At 37.3% G+C, this 13,362-nt stretch overlaps 1 protein-coding gene across 3 annotated transcripts in view; it reads right to left on the reverse strand.

Moving 5' to 3' along the window:
• LOC120422283 (uncharacterized) overlaps nucleotides 1-13,362 on the reverse strand; it is a 211,033-nt gene that overhangs the window by 164,190 nt on the left and 33,481 nt on the right. For 2 of the 3 annotated variants that reach the window (XM_052710158.1, XM_052710159.1), the window contains exon 1: nucleotides 9,134-9,275. The exons of the other annotated variant lie outside the window; for it this stretch is intronic. The gene's annotated coding sequence lies outside the window, so the exon portion shown is untranslated. Of the gene's footprint in view, nucleotides 1-9,133; nucleotides 9,276-13,362 lie in introns of those variants that run through there. 3 annotated transcript variants of the gene reach the window in all.

Consider the following 13,362-nt stretch of genomic DNA (forward strand, 5'->3'; position numbering starts at 1 on the left):
GCGGCAGTTACAAGCTACCGGCAAAACTCGTGCGGAACTCGCCCGAGTTTCTTTTAAAAAAAACACTTTGACAGCTCCTAGTGCGGCACTCAGTGTGGAATTAGCCCTCAATCGAACGTACCATAAGAATCATAAAAATAACACTGAGCAATTCTCTACCAAAACCGGAAATGGATTTTAATTGTATTCTTTGATTTGGCTCAAACTTTGTGGGGGCCTTCCCTATGACCAAATAAACTATTTTGTGTGATTGGTTCATCCATACAAGTCTCCATACAATGTTGGCTGCTGTCCATACAAAAATGGTTTGTAAATATTCAAACAGCTGTAACTTTTGAGTGAATTTTTTGATCAATTTGGTGTCTTCGGCAAAGTTGTAGGTATTGTTGAGGACTTTTGAGAAAAAATTGGTACACCGAAAATTTTTTTTGCAGATTTTTTAATAAACTTTTCTTTTACTAAAACTCAATTTCCCAAAATACGTATTTTTTGATTTTCGAGATTTTTTGATATGTTTTAGGGGACAAAAATCCGCAACTTTTGAGCCATAGAGGAACATGGTCAAAAAATCTGCCGCCCCGTTTTGAATTTTTGAAAAAAAACTAACTTAATCCACCTATGTGGTTGGAGCCTTCCTCACTTAATACCAACAATGGCTGATATGATGGAATTGTACAAAAATTTCATCTATTTTTAAGATCCGGAATAAAAAAGTACATAAATGTCACATAAGTGGACATATCTCGAGACAGGGTTGCCAGATCTTCAATGTTTTGGACTCATGGGAAAGGTCCTTTGATAACCCTACCAACGATGGGTTGGATGGTGGATCCGGACATAGTTTACATACATTTAAGTGAGATCCGGCATCCAAAAAGTACATCAATATCACTTAAGTCGGGATATCTCGAGACAGGGTTGCCAGATCTTCAATGTTTTGGACTCCTTGGAAAGGTCATTTGATAATCTAACCAACGATATGGGTCGGATGATGGACCTGGACATAGTTTACATACATTTAAGTGAGATCCGGCATCCAAAAAGTACATAAATATCACTTAAATCGGGATATCTCGAGACAGGGTTGCCAGATCTTCAATGTTTTGAACTCGTTGGAAAGGTTTTTAAATAACCTAACCAACGATGGGTCGGATGGTGGATCCGGACATAGTTTACATACATTTAAGTGAGATCCTAATATATGTGGAAACACATTTTTATACACAACTTTTGAACTACTTATCGAAACTTCAATCTGTATAAAACTCGATCTATGGGACCTTAAACCAAGTCGAATGCAACAGGTTCGGGTCAAATCGGTTAAGCCAGTGCCGAGAAACATGAGCTAGTTTGTTGGTCACATACATACATACACACACACATACACACACACATACACACACACATACACACTAGCGTGGTTCACGTTTCTATGAAAAAGACAAAAGTTGTTATTTTGTCTTGCATCAACCGGAATTTCGTTCTTTTATGTCCCCAGAAGCACTCCTGAAAATTTGAGCCCATTTGGTAAGGTATAGGAGCTCCAGTTTTAATTTGAAATTTATATGGGATTTTGATTTATTTTCCATGGGAAACTATCTTTTTTTTCATTGTATTAGGATTTTTTTTTTTATAAATCGATTAAATGACTTGATTCTTATAGTATGAGATAGGTTTTGAACTGAGGAACAACTTTGTAGAACATACCAACATGCTAGGAAGTGACCCTTTAAAGATACAGATACTTTTAGATGGTGGCTTTTGAAGGGGCTTTACTTCAAAAGCCACCATCTAAAAGTATCTGTATCTTTAAAGGGTCACTTCCTAGCATGTTGGTATGTTCTACAAAGTTGTTCCCCAGTTCAAAACCTATCTCCTACTATAAGAATCAAGTCATTTAATCGATTTATAAAAAAAATCCTAATACAATGTAAAAAAAGATAGTTTCCCATGGAAAATAAATCAAAATCCCATATAAATTTCAAATTAAAACTGGAGCTCCTATACCTTACCAAATGGGCTCAAATTTTCAGGAGTGCTTCTGGGGACATAAAAGAACGAAATTCCGGTTGATGCAAGACAAAATAACAACTTTTGTCTTTTTCATAGAAACGTGAACCACGCTAATACACACAGACATTTGTTCAGTTTTCGATTCTGAGTCGATATGTATACATGAAGGTGGGTCTACGACGTTTTTATGCAAAGTTCATTTTTAGAGCAGGATTATAGCCTTACCTCAGTGAGGAAGGCAAAACAGTGATTTTTGGAAAAAATCGAAGTTTTATACAAAAACAAGTTTGACATTATTTTTTAATGCAAAATTGAATTTGCAATTTGCAATCGAATTGTACTTCACAGATTTTTTGATAAAGGGCTCCGCTTTCAAGATGTAGCCACCGAAAGTTTGATTTTAGCGAAATATTTGCAGTTTTTCAATTTTTAAAAATAGTGACCATGAGTGACCGTTTCTAAAAATATTTTTATTGAAAAGTTCAAAAAATTTGCTATAAAATTGTCCAAGAGACATTGAAGATTGAACCTCGGGTTGCTGAGATAGAGTCGCTTTAAGAAGAAGAAACACGAAAATTGAAGTTTTCTTAATCTCACCAAAACAACCCACCATTTTCTAATGACCATATCTCAGCAAATAATGGTCTGATTTGCAACGAAATACATGAAAAATTCGTGAAATTTTCCGATTTTTTCGAAAAAAAATATTTTGAAATTTTTTAATCAAGACTAGCATTTTAAATGGGCGTAATGTTCAATGTTTGGCCCTTTTAAAATGTTAGTCTTAATTTAAAAAAAATCAAAATATTTTTTTCGAAAAGATGAAAATGGTGGGTTGTTTTGGAGAGATTAAGAAAACTTCAATTTTCGTGTTTCTTTTTCTTATAGTGGCTCTATCTCAGCAACCCGAGGTCCAATCTTCAATGTGGCAAATTTTCTGAACTTCTCAAAAATAATATTTTTAGAAATGGTCACTTATGGTCACTATTTTAAAAATTGAAAAACTGCAAATATTTCGCTTAAATCAAACTTTCGGTGGCTATATCTTGAAAACGGAGCCCTTTATCAAAAAAACTGTGAAGTACTTTTCGATTGCAAATTCAATTTTGCATTAAAAAATATTGTCAATCTTGTTTTTGCATAAAACTTCGATTTTTTCCAAAAATCACTGTTTTTTTTTCAAAAATTCATAACTCGGCGGCAGATTTTTTGACCATGTTTCTCAATGGATCAAAAGTTGCGGATTTTTGTCCCCTAAAACATATAAAAAAATGGGAAATTGAGTTTTAAGAAAAAAAAATTTCCGTGTACTTATTTTTTTCTCAAAAGTCCTCAACAATACCTACAACTTTGTCGAAGACACCAAATTGATCAGAAAATTCACTCAAAAGTTACAACTGTTTGAATATTTACATTTTTGTATGGACAGCAACCAAAATTGTATGGAGACTTGTATGGGTGAACCAATGACTCAAAATAGCTTATTTGGTCATAGGGAAGGCCCCCACAAAGTTTAAGTCAAATAAAAAATACAAAAAATAAAAATGGTCGAAATCGGCCGGTTTCGTAGAGAGTTGCTCCACTGTAAAGTATAAGTCCCAGCAGACCCAAGAAATAAATTTGCATTAGCAGGTTCGAAAAAAAAGCAAAAGGTAGAAAGAATATCACAAAGTAATGACAATCTCAATATTGTATTTTCAAATAATGTTCTATTGAGCAACTATAACTAAATGTTATTGGATATTTATAAATATTTTATTAAATTTCAAAACATTAAACAAAATAAAACATAAAATTCCCGGTTCCCGGGAAATATCAAAATTCTATTCTCAATTCCCGGGAAATTGGCAATCTCAAAAATCGTTACACTCTAGTTGTAACAAAAATAGAATAACTGTAATACTGGTATTCTGCCGCTCAAATCAAGTCCGTCCCATATGTAATTTCATCTGAGCTATCAGAAAAACTAAAAAAAAATAGAAATTTATTCTAGAAAACCGTAGCAAAATTCATTTTTCTGGACAAACTTGTCTACGTTTTTCTCGGCTTGCTAGATTAAAGCGGCAGTATGATTGGAAATCAATTTGAGATGCCTAACAATTAACAATGTAAAAGGATGACTTCATAATCAATGCAAGCTGAAGGGTCTATAAATAATAAAGTCTTATTTGATATAAATGGTAAGTCGCCCTTCAATTGCTTAGTCCTATTTGATATGCAAACATCGAGCAGCAACGTTTCTATTGCTGTCAAAATGTACAATCACAGCTGGTCAATTGATGCACTCAACTTTAGCTTAAGTGTGAACTTCTTTGCGTTGTTCCAGATCAAAGTTCAATTTTATTTTGCTTCAAATAGTTCAAAACGGCTGAATTCGTTAAGTTGTAATTAAAGTTTCTAGATGCATGACTCATAAAACAAATCAAAATTTACATTATGATCATCGATCAAGTCAATAAAAGTGAATACTAAAATGTTGAAAGCAAAACAAAAGTAAAATCCCTGTTCCAAATATCACCGTGTTGCGGGGCGAAAAGTGCCCCCTTCATGCGCCACAATTTCCCACTGCAGTGCTGCCAAGCCAGTTTATGCTCACACTGGACATAATCCTGCCCGGTGGACACACAACCCTTTTCAATGCACACTCACACCCTCTTCACGTGTGTGCCACACGGATCCGTGAGTGAATGGTGGCTTGTCACATGCACGATACGACACATGTCTTCAAAACACAGGTTTTCGCTTTTGGGTCAGCCGTCGGTCTCTTTTAGTCTTATCTTAGGTGTCAAATTTACGCTTGACAAAACACTTTGGCCATACTGCAAAAGACGTTTGCGTTGGTATTTCAAAAGTTTTTAAGTGGGTAAAATAACTTATTTTTTTCTTGAAAAGACGTTCATTTGAACAATTGCCGGAGTCCGGAGCTATAGATAAAATTGTTCAGAGCAGTCCGGCTTGTACGTATGTCAAACGCGACCTGACCTGAAATCCCTTTGGCCAGTTGTCGCACTTACCCGAGCATGGGTAAATAACAAGGGAAATGTGTGATAAAACCTTTTTCTGGTATCAATACCAAATTTTGGTATTCCCTTTAAAAAAAATTTAAGGATTATGCAAGAGCAAAATATGGTTTCATACCAATTTAAGGTATTGTTTTGATGTTGCAAAATTGCAGAATTTGTCAATGGTCGGACACCACATTTTACTATTTTTTTGGTATTACAGTATTTTTTCAAATTCCTCTGAAACTATGGGAAAATTTTGACCAATTTTGACAAAATAAATAAATTGCGCTAAAATAACTTGAAACCCAAAACTGGTAAGGCTGTTTTTCACATTTTTTTATATACCCACTAAGAATTTTTTTTAATCGTTGAAATGTCTCTAAGTTGGGATAACAAATTACTTTAAAAAACGAGTCAATCGACAGATTCTTGAATTTTGATGAATTTCAATCCAATTTCATTTTAATTGCACTTATTTTTCAATATGGTTATTTTTCAGAAGCTTCAAGAACTTCAAGCACAAGCCATTCATCAAAGACAAATGTATTCGATGTGGTGAAGAATTTCACTAAGACCAACATGGAATCATCGGATCATTTCCGTTTTTTCACTAACTGCAACTGCTGCACTTAAAAAATGACATGAAAATACCAAATTTTGGTATTACTTGTGCAAATACCAGCGACCAAATGGTGACATTTATGTGGAAGACCACAGGAATATCAATATCTGATTTTCCGAGGGCGCGGGAATACCCAAAAATAAAACCATGGCAAGTTTTGGTATTCAAGCAATTTTCAAAAATCTAGAAGACCTTAACTTGGTATTGAAATGGTTTTATTTTGTGGTACTATTTTACCCTTGGAACATCATGGTTTGGTATTGTTGTGCCCTTCACCATACAAGACTTTGGTATGATTTCATGGTATTTTACGATCTATTACTAGGCATCCAAGGGCACATTTTGGTCTCTGTTATTTGCCCAAGTCATTCCAAAATTTGGTATTCCCGTGTTATTTACCCCTGCTCGGGTACACGAATTTTCAGAGTGTCTCAAGATATCAAGAGAAGATTGAAACTTCTTTCAAATGAAAAGTGACAACAATGCACGAAGTTTATCTTTAGTTCTATTGCCTTTCTCAGGATTGAATATTGGGGATCAGTGAAGGTCAAAAATAAAGGCAAGAAAATACTTTTACGGTGTTAGTTTCATAAAACAATGAACTTTTAATTTATTACAGTAAAAAATGAAAAAAATGATAGTTTTCCCATCATTATTTCACAAAGTAATTTACAAATTATAATCGCTTTGTATCAATCGTAGACAAAAATAATATATTCAAAATGCGATTGAAGCTAAATTACCAGTCTGTAAGTTTACCCAAAACGGATTTTGAAGCTTCTCCAACTGCCATCAATTTCACCAAAGCTGCTTCTGGAAAATTTAATTCGTCCAATTGCCTCCAAAATAAAATCCAAAAGAAGCTCCTAAGCCATCGTAAAAATTTATGAGGGAAAATTGATTCCGCTCTCATCCCTGCCCAAGTAACATTTCTTTCCAGGAGTTCTACAAGAGCTCTTCAAGATAGCTACAGCATAGCAGTTTGGACCGCGGTAGGATAAAACTCTCTTCAAGTACTCTTCCAAACTCCTGAAGAAGTTTTGAAGAGAATTTTATCCTACCGCGGTCCAAACTGCTATGCTGTAGCTATCTTGTAGAGCTCTTGTAGAACTCCTGGAAAGAAATGTTACTTGGGTGGCACACCCCAGACCACAAGGAAAACGACAGAGTTTGTTCGATTTCACAAAAGCCCTCCGGAAGCCCTCGTTCAACTGCCAACGATTTTAACGGATCAATTTGGTCGAAAACTCTCCAACTTGATAGACCTGGCCTCTTGGAATAACATCAACAACGTGCTGGAAAAGCTTCTTCCCCGTATACTCGGCACACTTTAACCACAATCCTGGGAAAATGCGACCGAAAAAGGCTGCCCAAAAGTGTCCAAAACGTAGAACTCAATCAGCGATAATTTTTATAGTGTTTGGTTGGTAGGGTGGGGATTGTTTTCTAGACTTTTTGTTGTTATCCCTCGTTTCGTAGAGAACAACCTTTTAATTTGGACCCGTTCGACCGTTCGTCCTGCGTGAAGTTGTAGTAATACTCAGTTATTTACGATGCGTGTCCTTGGAATGGCCGTTGCATAATAACCTCTTCGATTGTGGCGGCAAATCAATAATGTATAGAAAACAGGGACCTTCTATTGATGTGGGTTTACATAATTTAGAGCACCATGGGGTCGTCTGTTTCAGAAAGCCACAAACAATAATAATGATCATCGTATACTAGGCGACCGTTAATGGGGGAAACTTTGGAAAGGGTGCTACACTCAACCGTTGGTTTGACAAGGCCAAACTAAACAATAACGAACTTTCACTTTCAACGCATTACTGACACTTACTATCAAACCAAACGTTTGGTAGAAAATGTGAGACCCCATTCGTTTCACAACATTTGGTATCAAACCATCGGGGTTTCAGTGTATAACGCTGAAGGAACTTTTTAAAGCCACCTCCAACGTTATCAATTAGTCACGCAAATGGTCGACTCCGTTTTGTCGTTTAGTTTAGGGTTAAATGGGTTGGTTGTGTTTTTATTCCGATTATTTACCATCCCCTCGGTCGTTATCCGCTGTAGAAAGAAATCGACTGACTTGTTTATAAAAGTTATTGTATTCCTGATAAGTGCAACAACTTTTTATTCTGATTGTGATGGCCGAGAGTTGAACATTTTTTTCAAATCATAATAGATTGTATCTGACAAACTAAATTTGTGAACAATATACAAGACTCAATAGCCAGGAAATATCATTGCTGTAAATGGCAACCACATTATTTTATGACTCGGGAGCGATTTTCTTTTGCTTGATTTGCGATTTTTCCATCCCTGGTCCACACGCTTCTTCCTCCCCTTTCGATTCAGAAATGTGTTGTTTTATGAACACTCCGTACTCAAACTAAACCCTCTTCAACTAATCATGTCTCTGCGATACAACTTTACGCAGTGGGCCTGGCCGCTTTAACGTCTGTGATGTTTCAAAGCATTCCGATGCAATGGCGCACTATTGATGTTAGTAAATGACAAGAAGAGTGCTAGGCATAATCTAACCTAAGGCACTCTCCAGGATCCCTTTGAAAGATTGGCTGCGCTAGGGTTTGATTAGATTATATTAGAGCACATTAAGTTTTTTAAACATAACTCTTCCAAATTCAGAACAACTGAGCATTCGGCTGCAAAAAAAATGTTTTGAGTAATTTGTCTACCAACAAATTCCTTGAACATTGTTTATCTTAAAAGGTTACATACATGTACAAAATCACAAAATTAAATTATTAAATATTAAACTTTCTGAGCGTTTGTCTCTAAACACCGAATTTATTTACGGGTGCCACGATATCTCGATATGGGATGGACCTAATTAGGTGAAATTTGAGATTTTTTAAATAAACTTTTTGAAAATCTGCCTTCGTCATGCACACGGGACCGCTTCAAGAAAAGAAATGTATATTTTAATATCTTGAAAACAGATTTAAAAAAAGTTTAAGTGTGTCCTCATAACAACCTCCGACATTTTTGTCGATTTACATGTATCTAACCCCTCAAACAGAATAAAGTCTCATTGCTTGGATTCTGAGTTTTTGTAAATACGATAAAAAATCACATTGGCCAAATTTCAAACCTTAGGTCCAATTTCAACCAAACTGACGGTACTAATTTTTGATCGTGACTTGTTACTTATTTGGGGAATTCTACAAAATTCGCATAACTTTATATGTAAAAATCGAAAGTTACCCCAACTCATTCCAAATCAATGTGGTTAACTTGTTTTCTTAGAATCATTATCTAGAATTTTTTTAATAGGTCCTATAAACGTATGAAACACAAAAGCTTTTAGGACCCGTATTTCCACCATTTTATGAACAATTTAAAAGCCAATTGTTTGGGTGGCAATTAAAACAACCAAATTTTTGATCAGCAGCTTTACGTAGCAGCTTCAAAACTGGAAGTAAGTATATTTTAAGTTTTTTGTTTACATTCTAGGTTTAAGTTTACTCACTTAATTGGTCTTCCTTCTACGCTTTCCAAATTCCTTCCTTCACCACTTCCTTCCTCTCTTCCTTATCTTCTCCTTTCCACTCGTCCTACATTAGTGTATAAGTTTTTAATAACATTTTTTTCCTTTTTGTTTTAGGTTTACTTACAGGTACAAATCACCCTCAGTGACGGTTCCTGGTACCGGTGGCGGATTGTTGGATGCTTGCAACTTCTGGTAAGTATTTTAATCTTAGTTTTACATTTTTATAGAATTCTTATTTACTTACAGGTTTGCAGCAAGGAACAAACTAGCATCTAGGCACGGTAGATTCGTCGGAGGTTCGCTTGGAATCCTGGGTAAGTAATTATCGGCAACATTTCATCCCAAATAACTAATTCTTCTTCCTTTTTCCTACTTACAGGTGTGCAGAGCTGACTTTTCAATAAATCCAACTTTCTCCTACACCAAAACACTTCCTTCTTTCGCAAAACTATCCGAAACTTAAATTTCCCGCACTCAAACTACTTTTCCTACTCGAACGAACTTTTGCAATGGTGACTTGCCCAGCGTGGTTTATTTTGACTGGGCGTCACACACGCACTTTTCGTCTCCCTTTTCTCGCGCGTTGACAGTCGGTGCGGTATCGGCCAATTACACCATCGCCGATGCACCGCGTGGCAGTGTTCCCATCTTGGCGGTCGCAACACCAATCTTTATCCCGTATCATAAATTCTCAGAAAATGCACATACCTGCCGCCAATCGGAACAATTGCAAACCTCAAAATTGACGCCATCGAGTTATTTACCACTTCCTCCAGCCAGAAGGATTGGCACATTTCGTTATTCATGACGGAAATTGATCATTCGCTCCTTTCAATTTTGGGGCGGATTTGGTCATTTCCCCTACCATGGCGTAAGGGTTTTAGCTGGAGTCGTGTAGTTGATGATTTGTGGGTTTCCAATATGTGGTTCAATATATTACATCGTGTGCGCGCTTCGATGACATTTATGGTGCATATGAAATTAATATTTCCTAACTTTTACCCAACCCTAAATTACCCTGAAACTAAACTCCAAACACACTTAGTGCGTTTGATGACTTTCAACAAGCTGACTAGTTCAGCAGAGTTATGAGCACCTGCTGCCAAGTGGTCAGCTTCGAACATGAAGATAGCTCACCATGTCATGTCACGTCACGTGTCACTTCAAAAACACAATTCGTCACAACGCTGCACTATTTTACGAGGGCGTTGCGATGATGATACTTGGCCTGTCACACCTATAGTAGCATACCGTTTTTTTCCTAGAATTGGGAGTTTTTTTCCCTCCTCTTAGTCCGAACGGATACCACTAAATCGAACCGAGGTGACCACCAGAGAGACTGGTAACTGGGCTTTGGGGTAAATGATCCTTTGTTGGATTTATTAAACTGCTGATGAAACTTAAAGTTACTATATGTGATGTTTTACCATGAAGTACAAATTATTGTTTAAATGCAAACATAAGATATTAAAAAATATAACAATTCTCCCTTTGAGCAGTCCATGAACTGAAGAACCAAAGAGAAAAACACCGAATCACCTTGAACTCGCAGCTATAGAAGGAATACGATTCGTTGAAGACCAACACGGTTAGAACGTGGTTTGTTTTTCAGCAAGGTTATTTTTTTGTGGTTCAGGAGCAATGATGTTAGCCAGTCACGGTCAATACCTTTTATCACCGATCCCAAATGACATCAAGCTATTCCTTAATCTATTCGTTCTATTAGTTATGATATTTGAAGCAATAATCATTTTTCACATAATCATATCCTTTATCAGTTTTTCCTCACTGAGGAAAAGCTATGAAATCACTCGAAAATTGAACTTCTTACATACACCTCCTAGATTTTCCTTCACGTATACATATTGACATATTGAACCATTTTCTGAGCAAATGTCAGTGAGGATGTCTGTGACATGATTTTGACAAAGGACTTTGTCTTAAAGCTCTATCTGCGGTGTCAATGCAAAATTTTTCGAAAATGTAGCGTTACCGTCGCATGCCCTCGGCGTGACATTCTGTTTTTGTTGCGTGGATGCCGTGCCAACTATTTAAGCTAAAAGTTAGCCTCTGGAGGATTTAGTGTCCATCAGACTTTCATCAAAGACGGACCTTACGTTGGGAATTTCATTGCTCACACACACACGCACACGTTGAAAGAAACAGGTGGTGCACGAACTTGAGAGGAGGTCCAAGAAGTTATTGAAGGTTGCCAGAACGGTCACCGCAATACTGAAATGATTGGGAACAATTTGGTAGGATATCGGCCACACCCGGAGTGGCCATTGCCCCGCGGAAGGTTCTCCCGGGAGGACATTTACGGAACCATACAAATTTGGGCAATATGGGTATCAAAATTCATGGTTTTTGATACTGGTAATGAAAATGGCCATTTTGACAGGATTGGCCACACCCGGAGTGGCAATTGCCCTGCGGGAAGGTTCTATCGGGGACAATTATCGAACCATACGACTTGGGGCAATATGGGTATCAAAATTCATGGTTTTTGATACTGGTAATTAAAATAGCTATTTTGACAGGATTGGCCACACCCGGAGTGGCCATTGCCCTGAGTGAAGGTTTTACCGGGAGGACATTTACGGAACCATACAAATTTGGGCAATAATGGTATCAAAATTCATGGTTTTTGATACTGGTGATGAAAATGGCCATTTTTGCAGGATTGGCCTCACCCGGAGTGGCCATTGCCCTGAGGGAAGGTTCTACCGGGAGGACATTTAAAGAAACAATTAAAATGGGGCAATATGGGCATCAAAATTAATGGTTTTTGAAACTGGAAATGAAATTTTGAAAATGGCCATTTTTACAGGATTGGCCACACCCGGAGTGGCCATTGCCCTGGGGGAAGGTTCTGAAGTAGTTCCTACCGGACAACCACTTCGGGTGTGGCCAATCCTGTCAAAATAGCCATTTTCATTACCAGTATCAAAACCATGAATTTTGATACCCATATTGCCTTAATTTGAATGGTTCAATAAATGTCCCCGGTAGAACCTTCCCTAGGGTACAGGCCACTTCGGGTGTTGCCAATATCCTACCAGTTTGGTCCCAACTCCATTGCTACAAATCATTCTGGTTTTCGGGTAGCCGTCCTAACAATCTCCATTAGAACAGAATTCCTCCCAAGTTGGTGCACAAATTGTGGCTTCCCATGTGTGCATGTGTGTGTGTGTGAGCAATAAAATTACCACCGTCGATCCGTCTTTGACGGATTTTCAGTCAAAACTCAAATTGTTCAGAGGCTATCTGTTAGCTTATATAGTTTGCATGAAATGCGGCAACACGGCGCAAATTTTGCCTCGTCTCCTGCTTTCTTGGAACTGTCACGCAAGAATGTTGCACCACTGTTGCCACATTTCATGCGAACTATATAAGCTAACAGATAGCCTCTGAACAATTTGAGTTTTGACTGAAAATCCATCAGAGACAGATCGACGGTGGTAATTTTATTGCTCACACACACACATGCACACATTGAAAGACACAGGTTGTGCACCAATCTGGGAGGAATTCTGTTCTAATGAAGATTGTTAAGACGGCTACCCAGAAACCAGAATGATTTGGGGCAATGGGGTTGGGGCCAAACTGGTAGGATATTGGCCACACCCGGAGTGGCCATTGCCCTGAGGGAAGGTTCTACCGGGGTCATTTATCGAACCATACGACTTGAGGCAATATGGGTATCAAAATTCATGGTTTTTGATACTGGTAATAAAAATGGCCATTTTGGCAGGATTGGCCACACCCGAAAAATATTTTCGTTTTTTGGCAACTTATTTCCACATAGGTCCCAATGATTGAAAACATTAAATTGGAATTAGTTATTAATGATTAAATAAATTGGCAAAGAATTAAAAAAATACAAATAAAAATAGATAATTTTTAGAGCTTTGTACAAAGTTCTTTGTCATATTGGTCATGTAGAACATAACCACCTGCACCTTTTTTTCCACACGATTATCTCGGAACAGGCTAAATCGATTTTGGCCGGGTTGGCCTGATTCGGTCTGTTTTTGCGGTTGGTGAAGTATTTTAAAAGTTATGCTGTGAAAAAGATTTTTGTTGATGCAAAAAAGGGTGATCATAGGCCGGATCATTCACCGCAGTGCTTCTTGAGATGGTTCTTGAAATTTCCAATAGGTGGCAGCAACAGGCTCATTAGGTGAAAGATTTATGGCAGCAACGTA

Source organism: Culex pipiens, chromosome 3 (assembly GCF_016801865.2).
Source record: "Culex pipiens pallens isolate TS chromosome 3, TS_CPP_V2, whole genome shotgun sequence".
Taxonomy (NCBI): Eukaryota; Metazoa; Arthropoda; class Insecta; order Diptera; family Culicidae; genus Culex; species Culex pipiens.